The sequence below is a fragment of the Labeo rohita genome, unplaced genomic scaffold (genome assembly GCF_022985175.1).
Source record: "Labeo rohita strain BAU-BD-2019 unplaced genomic scaffold, IGBB_LRoh.1.0 scaffold_223, whole genome shotgun sequence".
NCBI lineage: Eukaryota > Metazoa > Chordata > Actinopteri > Cypriniformes > Cyprinidae > Labeo > Labeo rohita.
This window is the reverse complement of record NW_026128473.1, coordinates 22703-32937: the sequence shown is the minus strand read 5'-3', so window position 1 is coordinate 32937 and position 10235 is coordinate 22703. Positions and strand designations below refer to the sequence as shown.

The 10235-nt window shown below is 38.0% G+C and overlaps 2 protein-coding genes across 4 annotated transcripts in view; both read left to right on the top strand.

The window, feature by feature from the left end:
- LOC127159512 (ribonuclease inhibitor) overlaps window positions 1-10235 on the top strand; it is a gene marked incomplete at its 3' end in the record, with an annotated part of 73186 nt that overhangs the window by 42085 nt on the left and 20866 nt on the right. The gene's annotated exons all lie outside the window — the stretch shown is intronic.
- The window catches only part of LOC127159511 (uncharacterized), a 21025-nt gene continuing 13175 nt past the window's right edge, over window positions 2386-10235 (top strand). The window contains exon 1 of one of the 3 annotated variants that reach the window (XM_051102321.1): window positions 2386-3022. The gene's annotated coding sequence lies outside the window, so the exon portion shown is untranslated. Of the gene's footprint in view, window positions 3127-5541; window positions 5612-10235 lie in introns of those variants that run through there. The other 2 variants (XM_051102322.1, XM_051102319.1) reach the window with 2 other exon arrangements.

Below are 10235 nucleotides of genomic sequence, written 5' to 3'. Positions count from 1 at the left end.
AAACAGTGCCACACTTGCGCAGCGTATTACGTGGGAAGGCAAAGCAAGGAAGCTTGCTCTGTCCACCCCACAGCTAACTTTCTTTTTCAGCATCCCAGGATGGAGCTGATTCTGTGTCAAAAGGATAAAATATTGTCTTTCTGACTGTTAACATTTAATAAAGTGGGTTGAGTGTTTTCCAGGGTAAAAAGCCTATGCTATTGAAAAAAACAGGCCAAAAACAAAAACAAAAACAAAAATGTATCCAGTGATAAAGGGACTAAATTTATAAAACAAAAAGAACACTTAATTAGCAAATTGTTGAGAATAACACTGAAATTAATCAAAAATAGTAAGGATGAAAACAATTTAATAAAGCCAAATTCTTTATTATAGAAAACGGGTATTAACCCTGCTCTTTATGTTAATACAATGGATTGCAAACAGATGTATGAGAAGCCAAAAAGGGGCCAGGACAGCCCTCAACCCACCTGACATTTCTACAGGTCTCACCGAAAAGGACGACTGGCCAGATGAAAAAAAAATGAACATGTCTGATATCACTAACCAAAACCTCTGAAAGTTTCCATTTACAGGCAACAGCAGTTCTATCAAGGCCAGGGAAGGTTTGCCCCACCAGTGTATGCAGTTATAATCTCAAGGGGAAAATCACATTGATCCGCAAAACGGGTCCACATCTCTCTCCCTAAAAAAAGCCAACTAGCTTCGACAACCCTACACAGCATGGAGTGAGGGATTAAGGGCGTGCTAGTAACGACCCTCCCTTGCCAACGAGGGAAAGACCATTGCAACGACTCGCAAAGAGTCACCCTGGTGAAGATGGAAAAAGGGGGAAGGAAATGTGGAGCCGACAAGAAGGGAGAACACGAGAAAGAAAGACAGAATTAGAGAATGAAGAAGACATGTAAAACTGTGTCATGAAAGAACTTTTAATATTAGAAGGAGTAGGGAGGCAGGATATTTTACTTCTCCCCTGAAGTAAAATGTATATGTGGGGGAAAGATGCCCATGGTTTTGACTGTTGTGCGAAAGGGGGAAGTGACAAGGAAAGTTAAGCAACAAGAGTCTTGGTCACCACACTTAAATGCAAAGTTAGAGGATTTTTGGTCCACATGGGAGACTTATGATAGATATAGGGTCAGAAAGGGAGTAATAGCTCAATCTCGACTACAACTGAACCAGGATTGTATGAAAAAACAACATAGGAATGTTGAAGAGAATTATGACATGTAGGAAGATGATACCAAGCTAAATGATTTATGGGAAACAGCACAAACAATTAATGATATGAGTGGGCAACTTTCACAACCGTTAAGCTAAAAGACTGCCTATTCTGTTCTAAAACACAGATGAGCCAAGTAATAGTAGTCCCTAATCCATTCAGTTATGAACATTGTGCTGAATTTAACAGAAACTTTTGTCATTTAGGAAAAGACTTAAGACTTTTTTTGTCCAGCTGAGTGCCTAGGCTCCCTAAGCAATGCTAAACAAAACCCATTCTACAAGCATATACCTCGATTGAGAGCTAAATGTAGAAGCTTAGATATAACTGAAGATTTGAAAATACAAGTTGACCAAGTATAGATTCCACTATGGTACACCATAGACTACAGCAAAAAATATGAGGGCTTTGTTAAACCCACAGGGGTTGTAAATGTAGGACAATTCAAGGGGAAATGCAGTGTCGTTTGGGAATTTGGATACAACGATATTTCGAAATGTTGATGATTCTTTCCACCCCTTCGGGCATCAGGAACAAGGAAAGGAGAACAGATAAGTCCAGCTAAAACCTGTAGAAATCAAACTATATCATTACCCGCACCAGACATATATAAGCATCAAACTATAGCATTAGCTGACCTTTTTTTGGATTTGTGAAAAACAAAAAACTTTTACCTGCCTTACCGGCCTAAGATTGAGAGGAAAATGCACTAAAGTATGATTAAAACAAGAACTCCATATAATAGAATGGGATTCGAAATCCTCATTAGGGAGAAAGGAAACAATTAATCACAGAGTTAAGAGAAATTATATACCAGATCCTAAAGTATATATAGATTCAATAGGCCAACCCAGAGGAGTACCGGATCAATTCAAGGCATGAGATGAAGTCAAATCAGGTCTTGAATCAATATTCATTTGGATTTCACAAAATAAAAATACAGAATGGATAAATTACATATACTATGAAGGATTACAAATTTAAGAATCTGTTTAAAATATGCTGATCCTATGCATATTTGTTATAGGTTCCAATATAACAACATGAACTGAAAAAGTTATGTATATTGTGACAGTCTAAGAGCAGGCAGCCCAGGCCCTGAGACAGTAACCTCTCAGTTCCTGAACATTTGGCACGTTTCCCAAGTTAAGTGTGAAGTCTAATCTCAAGGTACAACTGTGCCTTTTGTTTAAGCACCTATGCATTTGAATGACACTTGTATGCTAAATAGATCAAGGCTGGGAAAATCTTTAACTGAGCTGTTTTCCTGTACCACATTTGCATGCTTTGTTTAGATTGATTCCACCTCTATGTACTCCTCCCCCTTCAAACCTATATACTCTGCTGTGCTGAGATATTGTAAGACGACTTTTTGAAGACTGCAGCGCAGAGCAGCGAGTATCTGAATAAAGAGAAACTTCTGCTTCAAGATATCCAAAAACGTCTCCTGGTCTCTAAGAAAAAATTCACAACAGTTTTGGTGCCGTGACCCGGATAGAGCTTCTCACCAGACATCGTTCCAGACTGAATTCCAGAAACTTTTTCAGCTCAACAACGATTTGGTGAGTGTTACTCTATTCAAAGAACCACTACAGACCAGTACATGTGGTTAGCCTCTGCGCCGCCAGAGAAGTGTTAACAAACAGCTGCAGGGTTTGGTTAACAGACTAGTTTTCCTCTATTCAGGTAGAGAAGATTAGCATTACGTGCTAATATCTGTTATCCTCTGTTTTAGGCAGAGAAGATTAGCGTAAAGTGCTAGTAGTTTATGTTCAGGAATCCTCTGCTTTGCCAGAGAAGGTTGAATACATGATGTGTATTAACTAGGTTTTCCTCTGCTTTGCCAGAGAAGGTTAACAACAGTTGTTCTGTGTTAACAAATTTATCCTCTGCTTGTCAGGGAGGTGTTAGAAGTGTATTGTTGTATCAGAAAAACATTACAAAATGTTGAGAAGGAATGCTAAGTTGATTCCCACAACTGAGAAAGGTGGACTAGCTACCCCTTTATGGACAGACAATGAGTTCAAATCATTGTTAGGAGAGCACATGGACTCAATAGTGACAGAGTCAGTCAGATTGGATTTAACAAAGAAATTTGGTATTGATCCAGAAAAAGTATGGTCAGTTGAAGAATGCAAAAAGGTACTTGGAGCATGTATCAGAAAGAAAAACATTAAAGGAATTATCTGCTGCCACAGAGAATTTACCTTATCCTTAGCACAAGAACAAGCTCAGTGTATTGCTAAGTTAAAAGAACAAAACAAACAGCTGCACACTCGAGTGTCCTGTCTCACTAAAAAGGTGAGCCATAACAAGGCCTCAACCAAAAGTGACTCAAACGACCAACAGTCAGATGAAAGCTATCTTGACTTTCAGTCTTTGTGTAGACAAGAGGACAAATGCAAAACTAGAAGGATAGAGAAAGATGCAGCAATTTCAGTTGAAGTATGTGGAGCAAGACAAAGGGCTCAGAGTAGGGTAGAAGGTGTTGAAACTGTTCCATCTGCAACCCCCATACTCCAGTTACAAGCAGTCCATACAGCGCTAGGACCTAAAGATATAGAGAGACTATCCCAGAGCTTACCCTCAGCACGCACAAATTTTTCTGAATTTAGAAGAGCATTGACTAGCAAAATGCGTCTCTACGACATGTCGTTAGCAGAAGTCACACAGCTGATGTCACAAATTCTAACTGAATCTGAATTCAACAGTTTTGAGTCTGCTGTTACTTCTGAACTACAACATGCCAGTAAAGCGGATTTGAGAGAAGGTGTTTTGAAAATTCTAAAGAATATCATGGGACCCAAAATAGACTGGTCCAGAATCACTAACTGTGTGCAAAGGAAAGAAGAAACTGTGAATGAATACACTGAAAGGTTCTGCCAGACAGCTGTAACTTACAGTGGAATAGTTAATAATTCTGAAAGTGTGCTAGATGACAAGGGACCCCTAGTCCGCATCTGGTCAGATGGCCTTGTAGCCGAGTACAGAAAAGCCTTGACATTCCTAGATTTAACTTGGTCTAACAAAACTCTCAGAAGTAACCTAGACATGTTAGCTATTTGGGAAAGAGATTCTGATGTTAAAGCAAGAGTAAAGATTGCAGCAGCATCCTTTCAGGTCAACACAAAGAACCAACAGAAAAATAAATGTCCTAAGAGGGAGAGTAATTGTCATTACTGTGGTAAACGTGGACACTGGATGAAAGAGTGTAGGAAAAACAAAAAGTATGTAAGAGAAATGAACAGTGTAAATCAGCTCTTACTCAGTCTGCTTGCAGCTCTGAAGCAGACCCTCCCCACTACACCAAATTCGTGGGGCAGCTTGCTGAGGTGCTAACTGTTAAGGCTGTGAGTTCTTAATCACCCCAGTAATCTACAACAAAGATGAAAAGATTCTTTGTAAATAGAACAAAAGGAAGTTGACTTACTCCCACTGGGGGACTCTGGTTAAGTACACTCACAGCCAAAAACAATACTACAGCACACTCCAGTCACTCACCTATCCTCTATGGGTTATGATGTTTGCTATGACTGATGTTTCATTAGAGGATGGAGTGATTGCACAGTTAAGTTCACACACCAACTACAGGGACAGACTAGGACACACAGATCAGTGAGGAGCCCAGGGAAGAACCGAAGTGCAACAGGCCTCGGGGGCCAACCCTGTGGTAAAGATTTCCTCATAGGTTTTTCCCCTAATCAGTTTGTCCCCACCTCACTGGTCCATAGGTATCAAATGATTTAAGACTAGGTCAACAAAACCACTATACGATCACTAGACTTAAAACCACTATACGATCAACAGAAGTCTAAAAATGTCTATGCATGAATACTGCTGGTCTGCTGTTTCTCTGTTTTCTTGTGTTGCAGGTATGTGTACATGCCATGATGTCTTCAAAAGCAGCATCCTGGAGTAAAGCATCACCTCAGACATCCACGAACAAGCTTCATGAGGACAAAGAGTCATCTGAGAGAATCTACGTGGGAAATGGACTACAGAAAACTACAGACTACACAGCTATTCAGGCGCCACTGACGTCAGGACTTCCACTCTTATGCTACATGGTTTTCTGTGTCAACATGTAGCTTGTACGACATGTTACCATTCACGTCGTATGTGTCAACAGTTATGGTTCTGAAAAGAACTGTTACACCTAATTAAATCTAGGACAAGACGCGGAATAAGATATATGTGCCTGTAACTATTTCAAGTTACATGAATGGAAGATGGGGCTTAAGGTTAACAAACATAGGCTATAGAATGGATTTATGGAGGTTTAAATTTGTATTATGTGAGAGTTATTAGAACTCTCAAAGGGGGGGACTGAAGGATTACAAATTTAAGAATCTGTTTAAAATATGCTGATCCTATGCATATTTGTTATAGGTTCCAATATAACAACATGAACTGAAAAAGTTATGTATATTGTGACAGTCTAAGAGCAGGCAGCCCAGGCCCTGAGACAGTAACCTCTCAGTTCCTGAACATTTGGCAGGTTTCCCAAGTTAAGTGTGAAGTCTAATCTCAAGGTACAACTGTGCCTTTTGTTTAAGCACCTATGCATTTGAATGACACTTGTATGCTAAATAGATCAAGGCTGGGAAAATCTTTAACTGAGCTGTTTTCCTGTACCACATTTGCATGCTTTGTTTAGATTGATTCCACCTCTATGTACTCCTCCCCCTTCAAACCTATATACTCTGCTGTGCTGAGATATTGTAAGACGACTTTTTGAAGACTGCAGCGCAGAGCAGCGAGTATCTGAATAAAGAGAAACTTCTGCTTCAAGATATCCAAAAACGTCTCCTGGTCTCTAAGAAAAAATTCACAACAACTACAATCAACAAAGGTTCATTAATTATACCAACGAAGCATTAATTTCTTTAGGAGAACAATTAAATGCAACCAGTAAAATGACATGGCAAAATAGATTAGCCCTAATTTGATGTTAGCAGACAAAAGAGGGATGTGTGTCTTATTCGGAGACCTATGTTATAAATATATCCCTAACAATACAGCACCAGAAGGAGCATTTACAAAAGCCATGACTAAACTTAAGGAATTACAAGTAGAAATGGCAACTAACGCTGGAAGAGATGAAAAAACATGGAATTGGTTAGATTTAAAATTAAGATCATGGGGAGCATGGTTAGCAAAATTAGGAATACTCTTGGGAGTGACAATTGGCATAGGAGGATTATTATTTTGCTGTGTACTACCATTATTAAAATCCCTAGTTATCAAGGCCACACTTAAACAAATTGACATGTTAAGGTATTGCAAAGATGAAAAAAGAATCTGATTAAACATGAATATTATGGGGACCTGCTTTACAGAACAGCATTGAATTTGCAACTGGTAGATAAGAATTCGAGTTCCTCCGAGGAAAATTAAGACAAATGTATCTGTAACCTAAATCTTTATATTATGTATGTTTTATTTTGTTCCATATTGTATATATTTTGTTTTGGTTTCTCTTTTTGGTTTAGTATTATTCTTATGTACTCTTATTTTCATTATTCTATATGTATTTTACGTAACTGTGACAACCACAGGCAAGGCCAAACCAAGTGCACGAACAGACTTTGAACATTTTTATAACCCTCTTTGTATTCAGTTAGGAAAGTATGTTAAGGTGTCAGGGTCTTTTACTCCGTTCTAGCAAAAAGATAAGAGGGGAGATGTTTGGCCCTAACATCTTCCGGAATGCCGTGGCATGATTTAGTTAATTGATAATGAAACATAGTGACTTTATTTTTGTCACAGAGTAGTAATTACTAAGAGGCTGGATCTTGACACAGCACTCCGGAGAAGGTGAGACGTAAACGTCTCAAAGGGGGAATATGAGGAAGATTTTATTAACTAAAATATAAAGGAATTGTGTCCAAATTAATTTACTATTAGAATTATGCAGTCCTACTTATGTGTTGCTGGGCCTAGCACATTCTATGTTGATGTAAGAGGCCCATAAGTATGGAAAAATAGACAAGCCCATATGATTAATTTTTGGGGCCCCACTAGCAGAGCTATATCTCATGTTATTTTAGGGGCCACTAAGAGGCCGTTAAGGAAAACCATCTGTTTCCCATGGAAGTGTTTACCTTAGGGGATACCCCCCCCCAATGATTTAGGTTAACATGCTTATGTGGAAACCAGTATAAAACACCGCCCTCAACCAAGTAAAGATCAGTTCTCTATAGACAACTCGGCTTGACTGTTTCGGCAATAATCTTTTGGCATCAAAACCCAAGACTCAAGAGTAATTCTTTGACGGGGAAGAGGGGAAACCACAACAATACTCATAGATCGACTACAAAACTATGCAGGTATTCAAGGACAGGCTTTAAGATGGTTTAGATCCTACCTGTCTGATCGCTACCACTTTGTTTGTTTAAATGGGGAGTCATCTCAGTTATCACCAGTGAAGTATGGAGTGCCACAAGGATCTGTCCGAGGTCCTCTACTATTTTCAATATACATGCTGCCCCTTGGCAATATTATTAGAAAACACAGAATTAGTTTTCATTGTTATGCTGATGATACTCAACAGAGTGTGTTAAAAATGTATAAGATTGGATGACCAATAATTTTCTCCTATTAAATTCAAATAAGACAGAGATATTACTTATTGGACCAAAAAACAATACACAGAATCTCTTGACTTCCAATCTACAACTAGACGGATGTACTGTTACTTCCACTACAGTCAAAAGTCACGCTCCCTAAGGTCACAAAACTCTGGACTGTTGGTAGTACCTAGGATAGCAAAGTCCACTAAAGGAGGTAGAGCTTCTTTGCATTTGGCTCCCAAACTCTGGAACAGCCTTCCTGATAATGTTCGGGGTTCAGACACACTCTCTCTGTTTAAATCTAGATTAAAGACACATATTTTTAGCCAAGCATTCAAATAATGTGTCTCATAAACTTTTCCTGCAGTTATATCTGATCAAATGTTCATTATTAATCTTTTAGCTCTGCTTGAACAAGTCTTTCTTTGCTTGGTTTGAACAGCAGCTACGCTAATTATGTTCCTATTTGTTCTCTGTTTCTGCCATCAGATTGATATCCTGTGGTAACTAGGAACTCCAGTCTGGATCCAGAACACTTAAGAAGAGATGATGCCAACTCCACAGAGGACTTCAGATGATACCAACCCTGAAACAACATACAGCACTACCGCATTTTGCTACTAATTTATAGTGTTCTTTGTCTGTTTGATTATGTCATTATTTGATCTTTACCATACATCTCTGCCATATGTACATCAACTTGACATAGTCACCACTGTAAGCTACTACTAAATATATTGTAAAGACTTTAATTTGCTGTAAAGCTGCTTTGCAACGATATGTATCGTGAAAAGCGCTATACAAATAAATTTGAATTGAATTGAATTAGAGCTAAACTCAGTGGATCTCAGGAAAGTGGATCTCATGAGCCAGATTTAAGGATCCCTGCTATAGGAGTGTGTATGACACAAACAAGAATCCTGTTTTCAAATATCTGCACAACTACAAATGTAGAATAAACAACAAATTACTAAGTAACTTTTTTACACACAAATTCACATTTTGTAAACAGAACAAACAGCAGAACCTCTGCATCTCTGAGCAGCACAGTGTTTTATTCCTCAGTGTTACAAGGACTAGTAAATAATTCAATCAGGCTATAAGTACAATGGTTTGCAAAGTTAAATGAATCAGCTGATTGAAAGATTTAACTCACTAATTTAGACAGTCACTTGCTGACACCTACTGGCAGTTGTAGTTAAAAAAAAACAGTTCTGCTGTTTGCTCCATTTACAAAATCGAAATATATGTATGAAAGTAACTTGTTTATTGTACATTTGCGATGGTGCAAATATTCGGAAAAACAGGATTCTTGTTTGTGTGATACACTAACTCCTATAGCACAACGAATATTGCACAATAAAACACACTTCAGTTTTTCCAATCTGCATTGTGGATTTTTCAACAGAAAACAAATATTTATTTTTCCTAAATTCCTAGTTTATTCCCACTCAATGATGTTAGTATTAATACATGTCAAACACTCAAAGGAAAATTAAGAAAACTTCACTTCGTAAATAAACTTTGTGGAAAAAAACAACATCTGACTCTGAAACACTGTGAAAGAGATGGATTTACAAACTATATTAATGAAATATTTTTTATAAATAAACTGCCTGCATGTAATTTATTTTGCATTACAGCATCACATCTCACCTCAGAGTCTTGAGTTGACAGTTTGGATCCTGTAGTAAATCACTGAGCTCCTTCACTCCTGATTGTCCAGGATCATTTCCTGTGAGATCCAGCTCTATCAGGTGTGAAGGGTTTGATCTCAGAGCTGAAGCCAGAGCTTTATAACCTTCTTCAGTGATACTGCAGTCTGAAAGCCTAGAACCAAAATGAAAATATCAGATGATTAATCAGTTATTCTAGAAATTACCTAAATTTAAAGATTTTTCTTTGCACAATGAGTCTGACAACAGCCTTCTTAAAATATTATTTTGATGGTGGTCATTTTTTACCACGAGGACTACAAATGTGAATATTTTTTCATTTATATATTTTTGTTTTTTTACAACCACTTAACTTTTCCAATGAAGCTACAATTTTCAAAATTTAAATTTTTTGGTCAAAAGTGATTCCCCTCAGTAGAATCGTGTCGGGCCTCCTCTCTGATCACTGCCCTTAGACTCGTCCTAATATATTTATCTAGAGCCAAACACGCTTCATTCAAGTCATTTCTGCTCCATGTGTGTTGTTTCTCTACGCTGCTGAAGATGTAAAGCACTACAAGAGCTGCAGATGATGTTCTTATTTAAAAAACAGACTTTCAAAAACATATTTTCGTTAAAATGATTAAAAAAAACAAAGCAGTAAATAAGTGTTGTGTTAGATCTGGCAGGTCACGTAATTTTGTCAGCTGATCCACGTCTACCTATAGGAATACAATGCTTATAGAAGGTCTACTACTTCCTTACAGAAGGTCCATTCAGTATTGA